We start from the raw sequence: 19,367 nt of genomic DNA on the forward strand, positions 1-19,367 counted from the left end.
AAAATAAAAGAGTATTCAATTAAAATCATAAAAGTTGAATGTCATAAAAGTTAAATATTTTTCAGAAGACCTGCTTCTGAAATAAATCTAAAAATGCCACTAGAGAGAGAGAGAGAGAGAGAGAGAGAGAGAGAGAGAGAGATTTCTAAATACATGAAGGTTATAATGCATTACATAATATAGCCTCTGTACCATGATTTTCCACTTTCTTAGGTTAGAGATCTGTTGTTTGTAAGTACACACGGGTACACTATTCTATTTTATTTCTCTTCCTATTGGTTTTTCAACTTTTTATAATTCATATAATATCAAATATTTATTTCAATGTTGTCGCTCTTCTAAAAATATTTTATTCTAATTGCGTATTACTTCTTTTGTAGTTTATTTATTTCTGTATTTCCTTTCCTTACTGGGCTTTATTTTTCCCTGTTGGAGCCCTTGGGCTTATAGCATCTTGCTTTTCCAACTATGGTTGTAGCTTAGCTAGTAATAATAATAATAATAATAATAATAATAATAATAATACCATTCTTTTCCAACTAGGGTTATATCTTAGCTAGTAGTAGTAGTAGTAGTAGTAGTAGTAGTAGTAATAATAATAATAATAATAATAATAATAAATCATCTCCAGTTAGTATGCTTTGAATACGAAATTTTTGACGCATTTTGCATTTATTTCCATCAATCTGAATTTGGCTATGATAATATGAGGCCTTTGTCGTGATGATTAGAGAAATATACTAGAGAGGAATATTGGAATTTTGTAAAAACCTTTATAGAGGAATCAAAATTAGCAAGCATTTGGAAAAACGGCGAAGGTTTTATCTAACGCCGTTATATAGAAGTGCAATTTAACCATTAGACTCGTGTTGTCTTGATTCTCGAAATAGTGTCGTAACTAAATATTTTCGTACAATCAATTAGGATAATTTGTTGAAAAGTAAAGTCAGTGTGCTTTATTAGTTTGGAAAATGGGGATGCTTAAGTAAATTGAATTGAGCCGTTAGCAAGGAAGCATTTTATATTATAAAAATACAGCTACATTCTTCAAGTGACTTGTCAGTGTTGCTATCAGCTCGCGATTTTCACAAACAATTCCTTGTGATGGACATATGCATTAATCGTTATAATCATGGATTATCTTTAGTTGTGTTATGAGGATGACTGAAATTTACTATAATATGCAAATATTTTGCAACCTTTAGGTATATCAAAACGTACTTTCATTTTACCTACACACCAAAACAAAATCTTCTATCATGATAATAAATTCATCATATAAGTCAGAAGGCCCTTTGTAACCTTTAGATAAATTAAAACGTACTTTAATCCCCCTCCAAAAATACTTCTTTCATGATAATAAATTCACCAAGGAAAACATAAGATACTCTTCAACCTCTAGATAAATTAAAACATGCTTTCATTTTGGCCCAACCTTCAATATAACTACTTTTATCATGATAACAAATTCATCACGTAAAACACAAAGATGCTCTGTAACCTTTAGATAAATTAAAACGTGCTTTCACCCCCCCACCAAAAAAAAAAGAAAGAAAAAAAACACTTCTATCATGATAATAAATTCATGCCATCAGACATACGACACTATTCCGAATTCCGTCTCCTGCACACACTGCTGTTTTCCTTCGCGGCGTCCCGTTTTACCTAACATTATCGAAAATGGTTCAAGCACGCCAGGTACCCACCTTCCAACAACGTACTCGACTGTGTAAATAGATTCTGCTGAATTCCCAGCAAAGCGAGGAGCGTATCCTCGCTTGTGTACACACCCCACAGGCTTCACCAATTAAAGTAAGATAGGCCGAGGAGGAGAGACATCTATCATGAGCTGTTGAATGGCTAATGCGAGGCCAATTTTTCTATTTGTTAATTTGTATGAAGAAACCCGTAGTCGTAGTTTATGCTTAGTGTGAATTTACTCTACACTGAAATGACTGAGTATTGTTCATGTGTTACTCTCAATGATTAAATATATTACCATAAGTAAATACAATAGCAGCCAAATTTAGATATAATATCAGCTGGTAAGAGAGAGAGAGAGAGAGAGAGAGAGAGAGAGAGAGAGAGAGAGAGAGAGAGAACGTACAAAGTGTGTATACAATCACTATCTTTGAATCACTCATTAATTGCAACTCTTGTATTTTACGAAAACACATTAGCAGCCACATTTGAATATTACTGTATATCAGCCGAAGAGAGAGAGAGAGAGAGAGAGAGAGAGAGAGAGAGAGAGAGAGAGAGAGAGAGAGAGAGAGAGTCTATAAATTCACAAACTTGTCTTGTATTTTAGTAAGTAGGAATCTGGTGGTCACGCTGAAATTTAGTTTCCCCAAAATTTATACAAATTGCTATGAAAGACGCAGATAAAGGTCGCAGGAAAGAAATTGCCGCTAAGAACAAAAACATGAATTCGTATTCAATGATGTACAATTAATATGATTAATAGAAAGAGAAACCCCAAAAGGGAAAAGTTAACTATCATCCCAGAAGGGGAACGAGATATAATACCGAAAATTAGGACCAATGATTAGGAGAGGAATTCAAAAGAAGGAGACAGGAAATGCGCGGGGAAGGAGATAAATAGAGAAATTCGGAGGAAAAAGTTGGACGAAATAACACGAGTGAAAAATGGCAAGGAAAATTAACCGAAAAATTATGCATGGAAACACGGCGATAATAAGAAGGTAAATGAATACTAAGCCCTATTTCTCTTTGAACCGGAGGGATAAGAAAGGATAAGGAAGGAAGATAGGTAGAGAAGAAAGCAAGGATTGAGAATATCTGGTAAAAGCAGTAATAAAGTACGTGAAATAATGTGAGGCAACTCAGGAAAAAACGTAAATGACCAGAACATGAGAAGATATTATGACGCAATCACCATCGCTGCTGCAAAGCCACCTTGTAACTTTTCATTTGTTCCAGTGAATATTCTTCAGACAGGATTATGAAAACTATTAAGGGGATGTAGAGACAGCCAGATAAGGCAGAAGTGTTCACGAATTCCAACGCTTTAAAGGTAGTTAATGAAGAGAAAGGGTTTCTTGTGGTCCAAAAAAAAAAAAAAAAAAAAAAAAAAAAAAAAAAAAAAAAAAAAAAAAAAAAAAAAAGCCGAATCCTACACATGCAGTGTATATATCAAACTTCTCCCATGTTTTTTTTTTTTAATTATATATTCATTATTGGAAGAGAATACCGTATAACATTCCGCTTAAGAACAAAAAGCATTAATAAAATTAGCTTCAAGAGAAATTTCCTGTCTTTTCTTTAATGGATTACGCTATTACCTTTGATTCGAATTTTCGCACTGAAATAGTTGAAGGAGTTTCCAACGTCATAATCAAACAAAACTTTTCTGAAAAAGAGCGGAACTTTACTTTAAAAATGTGTTGCCGTTGTTTCAGATCAAATAGCTATTAGAGATGAATAAAATGCATTTTGAAAAGTTTGTGACTCATCCTGCCCCCTTTGCGTCTTGAAGTTTTAAAGATATATCAATATATTGCTTGAGGCTAATGATGAAATATATATATATATATATATATATATATATATATATATATATATATAGAGAGAGAGAGAGAGAGAGAGAGAGAGAGAGAGAGAGAGAGAGAGAGAGAGAGAGAGAGAGAGAGAGAGAGAGAGACTCAAACACTGACACAAATTTATACACACTTACATATACGTAATATATATATATATATATATATATATATATATATATATATATATATATATATATACACATAAATATTTATATATATATATATATATATATATATATACATAAATATTTATATATATATATATATATATATATATATATATATATATATATATATAGATGTATATTGACACAAAGCGCCTCCATATATATATATATATATATATATATATATATATATATATATATATATGTGTGTGTGTGTATACCCACACTCAAACAGCCACAAATTTATACAAACTTAAACACAACCACACACACACACACATATATATATATATATATATGTATATATATGTATATATATATATATATATTATATATAATATATATATATATATATATATATATATATATATATATGTATGTATGTATATACCCACACTCAAACACAGACACAAATTTGTACAAACTTAAACACACACACACAGATACACACACACACACACATATATATATATATATATATATATATATATATATATATATATATGTATACACACACACACACATATATATATATATATATATATATATATATATATATATATATATATATATATATATGATAAATCTATCATCAATATTCAAGATTTTGATAAATTCGAGAATCAGGCCACAAATGCCTTTTGATATCGAATTCATTCTGTCTCTGGATTACAAAATCAAAGAGTATTTTTTTTTTTAAAAAAAAGTAGTCTTTCACAAGTAAGGATCCGCACCTCTGTTGCCGAGTCAAAATGAAGGTCACAATTGACTATTTGAACCATTTTAAAATTATGAAAGGACTTCAATTCTGCTCTATACATTCTTGTCCAATTCAAGAATTGTACTTGCAAAAAAATCAATCAGCTACCGTTATAGTTTATAATCAAGTTTTTAATTCTTAGCTGTTTATGAAAATTCTATCACAAACACACGTGGTTTTTGCTATTGAATTCACACTGAGTCGAGATTACACACCCCAGAGAAAAGGATTTTCATGATAAAGTTGGCTACTTCCTGTGCAAAGATTTGAACCTTTGCTGCCAAGTAAAAATTCAGGTGACAATTGACTTTTTAGACCAATCGGAATTTACACTAAGAAGATTAGGTGTCGTGAAAGTACATTCTTTAAACAAAAGACGTAATATCATTTGTTCTTCGCTTCTCAGCCACCCTACTAAAGCTGGGTTTACACGGTCTAACGATTTGTCGAACCCGTTCGTCGAACTTGCTTATCAAACGGGTTGAACAGGTGGAGTCAGCCACAAAAGTCAGGCGAGAACAGACTTTCTTCGATACAACCAAATAGCCCGTTCACACGCTTGAACATCGCTTTAAACACTTGTCTGTCAAACTGCGTTCGACAAACCGTTTGGCAGTGTAAACCGGCCTTATCACTGCGGGTGAATAGAGAGACTGGGTGATTTAATTTTGATTTCTTGCGTTGTATGATTTAAAATCAAATAAATGTAAGAAGATATCGAGGGGCAGATATTGGTAGCTCCTCATTGCCACACTGAAAGCACCCAACAGAAATGTAGATAGAATACCTAGGTTTCATACAAATAAGCTTCTAGAGGATAAACACAGAGAAGCCTTTGCAATTGAATATAGGAATCGATTTGCAGTTTTAGAGACTAAGAGCGAAGAGCAGACAATTAATGAAAACTTTTGTGATATTAAGAACATATATCAGTCAGTTGGTAGTGAAGTTTTGGGACGAGAAAACCATGGATATCAAATAATATTTGCGATACTATAAAAAGGAAACAAAGACAGACATTTATTGTAGAAAGTTTTCGAGGAAGTAATGAAGATTACAAGGTAATGTATGCTAAGTATTCCAGTATTGATAGTGAAGTTAAAGGAAAGCCAGGAATGACTAGAGAGAATATTTAGACAGGAAAGCAGATGGGACTGACAAAACTATGAATTCAGGGAGTAGCTACAGAGCAAGAATTGCTCATAGAATTATTAATGAAATCTCTACTGAGGCAAAGAAGAAGAAGCATACACCCATCAAAAAGAGAAATAAATCTATTATAACAACAAAAGATAAAGAAAGGAAATGTTGGATAGAACACTTTAGTGAGGTCATAAATAGGAGATATGAAGGGAATAATTTGATTGATATACCTGAAGCTGATGAAGACCTTGATGTGCCCATGAGTGAATTCAGTGTGTTTGAAGTCAAAGCTATCATTAAAAAACTAGAGATGGAAAGCCCCTGGATACAATGGAATAACAGCTGAGATGGTACTGACTGAATATGAAGTGTCTCGCAAAATACTTACAAAATTATTTTGTAGAATGAGGCGTGAAGAGGCAAAATCAGATGAACGGGAACTAGAAGTGTTGGTGAAAATGGCAAAAAGAAAAAAAAAGGATACCTGGCTGATTGCAATAATAACAAAGGCATCACACTTGCGTCAGTTGTCATGAAAATATATAGTATGTTCATTCTAAAGAGACTAGAGAGAAAGATTGACGAAAATCTGAGAGATAAACACGCAGGATTTAAAAAAGGTAGAAGTTGTACTGATCAAATTTTAATATTAAGACATGTGGTTCAGCAATGTATAGAATACAGAAATCCACTTCTGATGGCATTTGTAGACTATGAAAAACCCTTATATAGTTTGCACCGGCCAATTCCGTTGAGATTCCTGCGTTCTTATGGATTTCCTTTTAAATATGTAAATTTAATTAAGCCTGTTCGTAGCAAGTGCAAAGTTGATATTAATGGAATCCTATCAAACGAATTTCCAGTGTGCAGTGAAGTACTCTATTGCAATGCGTTGTCACCTATGTTGTTTATCATCCTAATGGATTTTGTAATGCATAGAACAGTTGAGGATGGTGGAGAAGGATTGGACTGGATTGGTTACAGGAAATTAGCTGACCTACAGTATGCTGATGACGCTGTCCCTATTAGCAGAACGCTACTAGATTTGCAAAGCTTTCTTACCAGAATGCATGAAATATCCCATGTAGTTGGACTCAATATAAATAGAAGAAAGACAGAGATGATGAGAATGGAATATGAAATGGAAGATAAAATATCATTAGAAGAAGAAAGAATTAACGAGGTGGAATCATTTAAATATTTAGGAACTATGATCTCCAATACAGAATCTTTAGAATTTGAGTTTAATAAAAGATTTATAACAGGAAATCAAACAATGGCTAGATTAAGTGAAATTTAGAAATCAAATCGCCTGAAAATACATATGAAAATTAGGCTATATATCAGTTTAGTAAGATCTGTATTACTGTATGGACATGAGTCGTGGTATGACAAGGAAACAATATCCAACAGATTTTGTAGATTTGAGAACAAAGTCCTCAGAAGAATATTGTGATTTAAATGGGAGAAGAGAATTAGAAATGAAACTATAAGAGACAACTCGAGTGCCATATGGGGATGAGATCATGGTGAGGGGTAAATGAAGATGGTTTGGTCATACTCTTCGCACTCCCCAAGAGAGATTAGTTCAACAAACATTTCATTGGGCTCCACAAGGCAACAGAAGAGTTGGAAGAGCCCATGCCTACATGGTTGAGGACTATGAAGCGTGAAGTAGGAGATGATGAATGGAGAAGTATTGAATTAAAAGCTCAAGATAAAGACGACTGGTGAAATCTAACCGAGGCCCTTTGCGCCAATAGGCGTGAGAGGAGATGATCATGACGAATTACGAGGTATTTTCTTTAACTATTAGCTTAGACTAAGCAAGGTCACTGCAATTCAGGCCAGGTCAGGTGAGGGTACCTTAGGTTAGAACATACTCCCCTAATTTCCTTTCAACTCCAAGACGTCGGCGACTGCAGTCCCCATGGAAAACTCGATTATGAGATGAAGGATATTATACAGTATTACTGATGTAATCTTCCTTAGCATGTAGATAACTTAATATATGGTAGTCCACATGAGGAGAATTAAAAGATAATGTGTACATGTAGATATGCTCAACAGTTTTGTCCCCAACTGGACCTCTTCTTAGAGTGTTTATTGACAAACGCTCTAAGAAGAGGTCTAATGGCGGACGAAACCGTAAAGCATTTCTAGTTATACACATTATTTTTTAATTTTCCTTATGTGAAATACCATATGTTATACAATATATATTTACCATGTACTGGGGTATCGATTTAATTAAAATCCTACCGTTACTACTAGCCTGGTATAGTCGGGTAAGGCAATTTTGGACAGAGGCAATTTTGGACAAGGCAAATATTGGACAGATACAATATCTCTAAAACTATTTATAATTCTTGAAAACTATAATGCTATTAGAAATTGCCCAACCTTCTACTTTATAAATATTATTAAGTCTGGTTTTTAAAAAGCATTAAGTACCCCTACATAAATTGTTGAATATGGGTGTCCAATAATTGCCTCACCTTCATTTTAGGGTTTTTCAGAAATAATACATGAAATTATTTTTTCTAAAAACAAATTAGTGGATGATGCTAAAGGAAGGTTTGAAATAAAAATTGAATGAAAAAATAAGGAATATCTAGTGTCCAATTTTGCCTCGCCTTGAAAATATATATATATATATATATATATATATATATATATATATATATATATATATATATATATATTCTTCATAATTTTAAATAGAAATATAGATATATGATAGTTCTTTGAAAATATTTTCTATCATATATTTCAATAGAAAATCATATTGATTTATAAGAAAATAAAAAAGAAAAATATTTCTTTTCATAGAAAAATGATAATCAAACCTATTACTAATGAGAAAATAGGGACAAGTACAAAATTGGAAATAAAGGTGAACAATTCAATATATACTATATCCATATACGTGACAATTTAAATGCTTGAATATATGACGGGTCTATTTAATTCAACCGAATGCTCAAAAAACAGCTTCAGTTCTTTTAAATATGGCACTAAACATTCTCTTTGAGGCATGGGTTCCATAAATAAAGGACCATTAATTCCATCTGTACTTTGAAAAAGGTATGTATCCGTTTGGTGCTCTGAATACTCCTCTACTCCTAATGCCCGGCAGTTGATCTTACTGGAATTAGTATGGACCGGCAGGGGCCACTTGCCTTATTTAGATCAGCGCTGCGCATCACTAAGAAACTGGCTATTCTTTGATGAATTTAGTCTATGAATCCTCTATGGATTTAGTCAGTCTATGGAAAGCGAAAATGGAAGAACTGCCCCCAGTCCCGGCCGTAGTGGGTTGCTAAGAAACTCCCGGTTTAAAAATACTAAAGAAAAATTTAAAATTGGTCATTGAAATGTTAGAACCATAAATCAAACTGGGAAGTTACAGCTAGTAGAGAATGAATTTATGAAATATAGTTTGGATATCTTGGCCCTAAGGAACAGATGGAGTTAGAAGAGAAGGGGTCGGAATAATGATGATGACAAGAGCAGAAAAGGCATTAACCAAATGGAGAGCTGTAGGTAGCAGATCGTTACTTACAAAAATTATTATTATCATTATTATTATTATTATTATTATTATTATTATTATTATTATTATTATTATTATTATTATTAGGGCCTTCTTGAAACCAGAGAAAAAGAGAATTTTTCGCGAGTCCTAAACGGTTTCGAAAGAAAATCTTCATCGATCTCCAAATGGCTTCAGAAGATATAGCCGTAGACTTAGCATAGAGTTCTAAATGACTCAAGAACTGAATCTTCCCGGAGCAGTAGAACAAATCACGGTTCATTATTATTAATCATTATTATTATTATTATTATTAATCATCATTATTATTATTATCATTATTATTATTAATCATCATTATTATTTTTATTATTATTATTAATCATTATTATTATTATTATTATTATTATCATTAATCATTATTATTATTATTATTTTTATTATTATTATTAATCATTATTATTATCATTATTATTATTAATCATCATTATTATTATTCTTATTATTATTATTATTATTATTATCATTACTACTACTACTACTACTACTACTACTACTACTACTATTATTATTATTATTATTATTATTATTATTATTATCATGAGTTATTAGGGCCTATTTAAATCAGAGAAAAAGAGAATTTTTCGCAAGTTCTAAATGGCTTCGGAAGAAAATCGTGGTTCTCCAAATGAACTAAGAAGAAATTACCATAGGCTTAGCATGGAATTCTGAATGATTCCAGATGCGAATCTGAACGACTTCGAAAGAAAACCCTGAATCTCCAAATGTCTTCAGAAGAAATAGCCGTAGACTTAGCATAAAGTTCTGAATGTGTCCAGAACGGAATCTTCACGGAGCTGTAAATCAAATCACGTAATTTATTATTATTATTATTATTATTATTATTATTATTATTATTAGGGCCTACTGAAACCAGAGAAAAAAAGAGAATTTTTAGCGAGTCCTTAACGGCTTCGGGAGAAATCTTCGTGCATCTCCAAAAGGATTCAGAATAAATTTCCATAGACTTAGCATGGAATTCTGAATGATCCCAGAAATCTCTGAACGATTTCGGAAGAAAATCTTCCTGAATCTCCTCTCCAAATGACTTCGGAAGAAATAGCCGTAGACTTAGCATAGAGTTCTGAATGACTCCAGAACGGAATCTTCCCGGGGCAGTTCTGAACGGCTCCGCCCCGGATTCCAAAAGACTTCTGAAGACCTGATCTCTCTCTCTCTCTCTCTCCTTTTTTTAAACATACCTTGCAACATCTCACGATCTGTATGTACTGTAGCTATGGAAGTTTACGCAGTGAACATTGGGAGGAGGATTTCACTTTACTTAAAGAGCTCACGTCCTGGAGGAACAGGTAACTGACTGTGAGAATTTTGTTACAGCTGCAGGATGAACTGGAGGCTATTCGGAACACCTTCATCTACAGATAGTTTGGATAGGTGGTGCCGAAGTTGGCGAGCTTTGAAGATTATAATGTAAACGCCTTGAAGGATAATTTGCTTGCGGTTAAGCGACGATGTCCTGTAATTGGATTGCATTGGTGCAAACCGGTGAGCAATGTGTTTCTTCCAAATTCGGCATTGAAGATAGAACATATCAGGGCGGCATTGGTAAATATACTGTGTTGCTCTTCGTTGACTTTAGTATGATGGCGTATAGTGTATGCCGAGAAATCAATGGCATCCTTGTCTTTACCCATCGCCCTTATAGGTAAAGACATGAAAGCCTTCGATTTCTCCGAGGAATCTGACGAACCGAAGACAAACAGCACTGAAATGTCTCTTGAAATCTCGAAGGAGACTGGCGAATTCAGCAAAGAAGATCTTGAAAAACTATAAAAGACAGAAGAGAATAGAAAAGGAAAGCCTTTATAGGAAGTATAAAAATTAGCCTTTAATTATAGAGGTAAGTCACCTAATAACTGAGGTCAAATAGCCTTTACTATTAGCGGTTAGTCGCCTTAAAACAGAGATCTCAAAGAGCCTCTATTGCTAGAAATAAAGCACCCAAAAATAAAGGTCAAAGAGCTTTTAATGTTAGAGGTAAGGGGATTAAAATAAAGGTCAAAGAAAAACTCTAATGCTAAAGTATAGCACCTCAAAATAGAGGTCAAATAACCTCTAATGCTAAAAGTAAGGAGCCTCAAAATAGAGGTCAAAGACCCTCTAATGTTAAAAGTAAGGAGCCTCAAAATAGAGGTCAAAGACCCTCTAATGCTATAAGTATGGAACCTCAAATTAGAGGTCAAAGAGCCTCTAATGATAAAAGTAAGGAGCCTCAAAATAGAGGTCAAACAGCCTCTAATGCTAAAAGTAGGGAGCCTCAAAATATAGGTCAAAGAGCCTCTAATGCTAAACGTAAGAAGCCTCAAAATAGAGGTCAAAGAGCCTCTAATGCTTCAAGTATGGAGCCTAAAAATAGAAGTGAAAGAGCCTCTAATGCTAAAAGTAAGGAGCCTCAAAATACAGGTCAAAGACCCTCTAATGCTAAAAGTAAGGAGCCTCAAAATGGAGGTCAAAGAACTTCTAATGCTAAACATAAGAAGCCACAAAATAGAGGTCAAAGACCCTCTAATGCTAAAAGTAAGGAGCCTCAAAATAGAGGTCAAAGAGCCTCTAATGCTGAAAGCAATGAGCCTCAAAATAGATGTTAAAGAGCCTCTAATGCTATAAGTATGGAGCCTCAAATTAGAGGTCAAAGAGCCTCTAATGATAAAAGTAAGGAGCCTCAAAATAGATGTCAAAGAACCTCTAATGCTAAACATAAGATGCCACAAAATAGAGGTCAAAGACCCTCTAATGCTCAAAGTAAGGAGCCTCAAAATAGAGGTCAAAGAGCCTCTAATGCTGAAAGCAAGGAGCTTCAAAATAGAGGTCAAAGAGCCTCTAATGCTATAAGTATGGAGCCTCAAATTAGAGGTCAAAGAGCCTCTAATGATAAAAGTAAGGAGCCTCAAAATAGAGGTCAAAGAGCCTCTAATGATAAAAGTATGGAGCCTCAAATTAGAGGTCAAAGACCCTCTAATGCTAAAAGTAAGGAGCCTCAAAATAGAGGTTAAAGAGCCTCTAATGCAGGAGATACTGCACCTCAAAATTGAGGTCAAAGACCCTCTAATGCTAAAAGTAAGGAGCCTCAAAATACTCAAAATAGGTCAAAGAGTCTCTAATGTTAAATGTCAGGCGCCTCAAAACCGAGGTCAAAGAACCTCTAATGTCAAAAGTAAAGAACCTCAAAATAGAGGTCAAAGAGACTCTAATGCTAAAAGCAAGGAACCTCAAAATAGAGGTCAACTACCCTCTAATGCTAAACCTAAGGAGCCTCAAAATAGAGGTCAAAGAGCCTCTAATGGTAAAAGTAAGGAACATCAAAACAGATGTCAAAGACCATCTAATGCTAAACGCATGGAGCCTCAAAATAGAGGTCAAAGAGCCTCTAATGGTAAAAGTAAGGAATATCAAAACAGAGGTCAAAGACCATCTAATGCTAAACGCAAGTAGCCTCAAAATAGAGGTCAAAGACCCTCTAATGCTAAAAGGAGTCTCAAAATAGAGGTCAAAGACCTTCTAATGCTAAAAGTAAGGAGCCTTAAAATAAGAGGTCAATGAGCCTCTAATACTAAAAGTAAGGAGCCTCAAAATAGAGGTCAAAGAGACTCTAATGCTAAAAGTGATCAGCCTCAAAATAGAGGTCAAAGAGCCTTTAATGCTCAAAGTAAGGAGCCTCAAAATAGAGGTAAAAAACCCTCTAATGCTAAACTAAGGAGCCTCAAAATAGAGGTTAAAGTCCCTCTAATGCTAAAAGTAAGGAACCTCAAAATAGAGGTCAAAGAGACTCTAAAGCTAAAAGTAAGAATCCTCAAAATAGAGGTTAAAACCCTCTAATGCTAAACGTAAGGGGCCTCAAAATAGAGGTCAAAGACCCTCTAATGCTAAAAGTAAGGATCTTCATAATAGAGGTCAGAGACTCTAATGCTGAAAGTGAGCAGTCTCAAAATAGAGGTCAAAGAGCCTCTAATGCTAAAAGTAATGAGCCTCAAAATAGAGGTCAAAGAGCCTCTAATGCTAAACTTAAGGAGCCTCAAAATAGAGGTAAAAAACCCTCTAATGCTCAAAGTAAGGAACTCAAAATAAAGGTAAAAAACCCTCTAATGCTCAAAGTAAGGAACCTCAAAATAGAGGTTAGAGCCTCTAATGTTAAAAGTAAGGAGCCTCAAAATAGAGATAAAAGAGCCTCTAATGCTAGAGGTAATGCACTTCAAATTAGAGATCAAAGAACATATAATGCTAAGATTATAGTACCTCAAAATAGAGGTCATAAAGCCCTTAATACTAAAGGTATGGCACCTCAAAATAGACCTTAAATATCCTCTAATGTTGGAAGTATGGCACCTCAAAATAAAAGGTCATAGAGCCTCTAATGCTAGAAGTAAGGTACCTCAAAATAGAGGCTAAATAGTCTGGCCTATTCTTTGTATATTCACCCTACGCATTGGTTTCCTGCGCCTTCACCAAAAACTGTGCCTCAACAGAATCTGAGCACCAGCAGCATCTGTGCGCCAACCCTCCAGTACTCTCCTTCGCACTCGCGCGAGAGGCAAAAAGAATGAAAAATTTTTCACAGGTTAAAATTGCACCGTTCCCCTCCCTGCAAACGCATGACAGCATGCTCGCCGAACAAAAAAGGAAGAGGCTTCACAGAAGGGTTCAAGATCCAGAAGATTCCATCTTCCAAGGCGAATCAAATGATTCCCCTGAAGAAAGGAAAGATGAATACTGTGAAGAACTGCAGAGTATAATAGGTGAGAACCTAAAGAGATATGAAAATTGTGATTAATGACTTCAATGCTAAAGTTGGAAGGAATAATCAAGGGAGAGAAAATGTGATGGGTGTTGAGGTTCTTGGCGAAGTTACAAATGAAAATGGGGCACAATTTATAAATTATTGTTCAACAAACAATCTTTTTACTGGAGGTACTCTTTTCCAGCACAAGGAGATCCAAAAATATACAAGAACTTCACCATGGGGCAATTACAAATATCAAATAGATCACATAGCCATTGATAAAGCGAGAAGGAGGACTCTGGGAAATGTAACAAGCTATAGAGGTGCAGTTATTGGTAGTGATCACCAGCTCCCCATTGCCACACAAATATTAAAACTGAAATCACCCAACAGAAATGTAGATAGAATACCTAAATTTCATACAACTAAGCTTCTAGAAGATGAGCACAGAAATCTTTGTAACTGAATGTAGGAATCGATTTACAGCTAAAGAGATTTAGGGACATGCAGTTACGAAGTTTTGGGACATGCAGTTACAAGGAGAAAACCATGGATATCAAATGATATTAGGGATACTATAAAAAGAAGACAAAGAAAGAAATTGATTTCTTAAAAGTTTCGAGGAAGTAATGAAAATTACAAGGTAGAGCATGCCAAGTATTTCAGTATTGATAGCGAGGTCAAAAGAAATATCAGGAATGAGTGGAGAGAATATTTAGACAGGAAAGCAGATGAGGCTGACAAAGCTATGAATTCAGGGAGTGGCTTTGTTGTAGGAATTGCTCTTGGAATTATTAATGAAATCTCTACGGGAAAAAAAGAAGCATATATCCATCAAAAAGAAAGATGGATCTGTTATAACAAAAGAACATGAAGAAAAGTAACGTTGGATTGAACACTTTAGTGAGGTCATGAATAGGAAATACGAAGGGAATAATTTGGTTGATATACCTGAAACTGATGAAGACCTTGATGTGCCCATGAATGAATTAGGTGTGTTTGAAGTCGAAGCTATTCTTAAAAAAAAAAAAATCAAAAGATGGAAAGCCCTGGATACGAAGGAATAACTGCTGAGATGATATTGCCTGAAAATGAAGTGACTCCCAGATTACCTACAAGATTATTTTGTAGAATGTGGTGTGAAGAGGCAAAGCCTTATGTATGGGAACTAGGAGTGCTGGTGAAAATGAAAAAAAAATCTGACTGATGGCAGTCATTACAGAGGCATCACACTTACATCAGCTGTCATGAAAATATATAGAATGCTCATTCTAAAGAGACTAGAGAGAAAGATTGATGAAAAGTTGAGACATGAACAAGCAGGATTTAGAAAAGGTAGAAGTTGTACTGACCAAATTTTCATTTAAGACATGTGGTACAGCAATATGTAGAATATAGAATTCCACTTTTGATGGTATATGTGGGCTATGAAAAAGCTTTTCATTATGTGCTCTGGCAAATTTTGAGGATAGTCCTGCGACATTATGGAGTTCCTCTCAAATATGTAAATTTAATTGTCTGTTCATAAGCATAGCAAATGAAAAGTTAATGTTAGTGGCGTCTTATCAAACGAGTTTCCAGTGGAAAGTGGAGTACTCTAAGGGAATGTGTTGTTACCTATGTTGTTTATCCTCCTCATAGATTTTATAATGCATAGATCGGTTGGGGATGGTGGAGAAGGATTGGACTGGATTGGTAACAGATAATTAGGAGACCTTGAGTATGCTGATGACGCTGTCCTAATTAGCAGGACACCACAGGGCTTGGAAAGCTTGCTTACCAGAATGCATGACAAATCACATGAGGTTGGGCTCGAGATAAATAGAAGAAAGACAGATGATGAGAACGGAATATGCAAAGGAAGATGAAATATCTTTGGAAGGATAAAGGATTAATGAAGTAGAATTATTTAAATATCTAGGAACTATGATATCTAATATAGGAGCTTTAGAATTTGAGTTTAATGAAAGATTGAAAAAAGCAAAGCAGAGGATGGCTAGGTTAAGTCAAATTTGGAAATCAGGTCGCCTGAAATTACATATAATAATCAGGCTATATATCAGTTTAGTGAGGTCAGTGTTACTGTATGGTCGTGAATCTTGGTATATTAATGAAACTCATTTTGTAGATTTGAGAACAAAGCCCTCAGAAGAATATTGGGTGTTAAATGACATGACAGGAATAGAAATGAAACTAAGAGAGATTACTCAGCGCCACATGTGGATGAGATCATAGTGAGGGGTAGATGGAGATGGTTTGGGGATGCTCTTAGTTCTCCCCAAGAGACAATAGTTCACCAAACTTTAAACTGGCCTCCACAAGGCACTAGCAGAGTTGGAAGACTCAGGACTACAAACCATGAAGTAGGATATTGTGATTGGAGGAGTATTGAATTAAAAGCTGAATATAGAGACGACTAGCGAAATCTAATTGAGGCCCTTTGCGTCAATAGGCGTGGGAAGAGATGATGATGATGATATGTGGGCAGTGGCTTCAAGCATCTAGCTCAAGGTGAGTCACTTAGCCTCCTTCTTCCTCTAAAAACCCTTTTGTTGCTCTACCAATGCAAAATAATGGACGATCCTTAATATCTTCCAAAATAATTTGAATTTCTTTTTTATTTCTTTTATTTTAGGTATAAATAAATCCTTATCATTCACTATCGGGACTATCCTAGCAGTTCAATTGTCACTATTTACTACTCTGGTCAATTTAGAATTTTTTGTATTTACGTTAGTGTTTGCAGACATTTTTTCTTAAAAAATCGAGATATTTGGTTGCTTTGTATTTCCATGATTTGTCATGTGTCTATCTCTCTTTGTGTTTTTCCTTTTATTTTTCTTCATTTCATCTTTTTTTTCTTAAACCTTCGATTGTATCCCTTTCTTTTGTAGGTAAAAGTATCTCTTTGATGGCTCGTTCATAGTATGAGGTAACAATGATAAGAATAAAATGGATAGGTACAACTTAGGACGAATATTGTTTATGGAATCAGCTTTGCCCCTCCTTGATGTATCTATCATGCTGTTCACTCTAATGTTGCTCCATTTAACACCATATCAAAAAGGCAACATGACAGTTATCAACATGGAAATTATCAGGAACAGTGAAAATATATTCTATTTCAATTCCTGAAATTTTCATTTGGATATGTGAATTATTATAGGAACAATGTACATAGTAGCTTTTTTTTTTCAGATATTTCTAGCATTTGGGTTGACACCCCTCTCGAGGATGTTACCATGTTTTGGTCAATCTTTTTGAAGGTTTCACCCCCTGAGTGTCAACAGCTTTAAGAGTGCCCCCAGCATTAAATAACCTTTTGAAAATCATATCATAACCATCGAGCTAGAAAGAAACTTTTTTTTTTAATGTAACTCTCAGGGTGTCACTCACTTTTAGGGTGTCACCTTGGACAGACACCCCTTTTACTGCTCCCTTATGTCTTATTTTGAATTTTTATGTTCACATATATGCATATTTATGCATAAAAGTATATTTGTGTGCTCGAATACAAAGTTTGATTTACATATTCATATAGTAAGGCAAAATTGGACAGATTTCAAAACCATGGTCAGGCCAAATTGGACAGGCAAGCTTCTCACTTTTTTTCTTGGCGAGGCAAAATTGGACAGTCTTGGATTACGGACACAAAAATTTATGTGTAAGTCTATAATTTTTTTTCTAGCACATTTATACTGATAGGGACCACAAATTGTCATAGTTTGCCTAACTGAGCGTTGGCGCTTAACGGAGATACAGACGTGTCCAAAATTGCCTCGCTTCTGAGATATTTTTTTTATTACTGTAATACAAGAATTTCTAATTCTTTGATGATTATGAAACAAGCCATTTTTATAGATGAGACTTCCCTCTCTTGAAAACATGTTTGGTATTTGGTCATAAATTATTAATATAGATTTTGTACAAAGGTTACTAAAAAGGTGTCCAAAATTGCCTCGCCCTACTATATAATATGTAACATTAAGCTCCCTTAATTTTTAGATTTACCTTTATCACATAATTATAACTATTATACAACAGGAAAATATTTCTTCTACCCATTATTTTGGAGCTTTTCCCTTTACCAAATATACCTTATAAATTCTGATTAACCACTCTTTCAAACATTCTAAGTCATATGAACTAATCTCACCTGCAATTTCATCAAATCATACTCTCTTTCCCTTCTCTCACTTTCAATAACTTTTAGATTTCCATAACAGTCGCTTCACAATCAATCTTACCCTTACAACATACCTTACTTCTCCTGCTTCATTCAGCTCTGATTCTCTTCTATTCTCCACATTCAAATTTCTTCACACTTAACTTTCTATATTGACAAAGGTCTGTATTCACTTAATATATCTCTCCATTTACATCTTTTATGCTTATATCTATTAGTTTATTTTTTTTTTTTTTTTTGCATTCAATCAACTGTGTATCAACGTTCTATCATACTTATAAATCTTGTTCACCTTGTATTCATTTTGTTACTTTCCATTTCTTATGTCTAAATTTCTTCTTGAATACCTTTCCCCACGATTAACTCTTCAATCATTTATCTGCGCCTAAAATATTCCTAATTTACTTCACAAAGCCTTTTAATTTACTTATTGCAATTCGATACCCATAAACATTCCCTTGTGTTTAAATTTTCCTATCACAAAGTTTGATTAACTCCCCACTCTACTCACTTCTTCCTCTCCGACCTCTTTCAATTTAAACAACAGTTCACCCTCTGTATGATCAAAATAATTTATATCGAGCTTTCTCCTCTTCTTTGCCTATGCAGCCACATTCTTCCCTTTTGCTCAATTAATTATCAGATAGACATCTAGCTACCCACCTTCTCTCAACATTCCATTCGGCAATTTAGTATTCCAAAACTCTATACTTACATAATTCTAGCATTCTGCTGTCTTCTCTTTTCCAAGAATATCTATTAATAATACTTTCTGAAAACCTTCATTTCCAACAACCCATGCCCTCTCCAGAAACTTTTCAATAAAATTTTCACTTTTCATTAACTCGAGGATCTCCATATTTCCCACCCTTTTTATTGCTTTTAAATCGTCTATCAGAACCACCTGTTCATGTATTCCAAACCGAGTCCTACACAGAAACCGTTTCCCAGGAAGATTCTCTTTAACTCTTATTCTATCATATTTCTGTGCCATCTCCACTTTCAATTACAAGATTTCTTTCTTCTATTCTACCTTTGGGATTCAGCTTGAAAAAGATATTAGCTTTCATCTCTATATCTTAGTCATAAGATATCAAACATATTCCTTTTCATAATATACGCACGTAGGGCCTTTTTAGGTAACTCATACCTATCATTTATTACTCAATTTTGCAAAATGAATAGTTCTTTTAACACTAAGGAATCCTAGAATTA

Source organism: Palaemon carinicauda, chromosome 37, assembly GCF_036898095.1.
Source record: "Palaemon carinicauda isolate YSFRI2023 chromosome 37, ASM3689809v2, whole genome shotgun sequence".
NCBI classification, from domain to species: domain Eukaryota; kingdom Metazoa; phylum Arthropoda; class Malacostraca; order Decapoda; family Palaemonidae; genus Palaemon; species Palaemon carinicauda.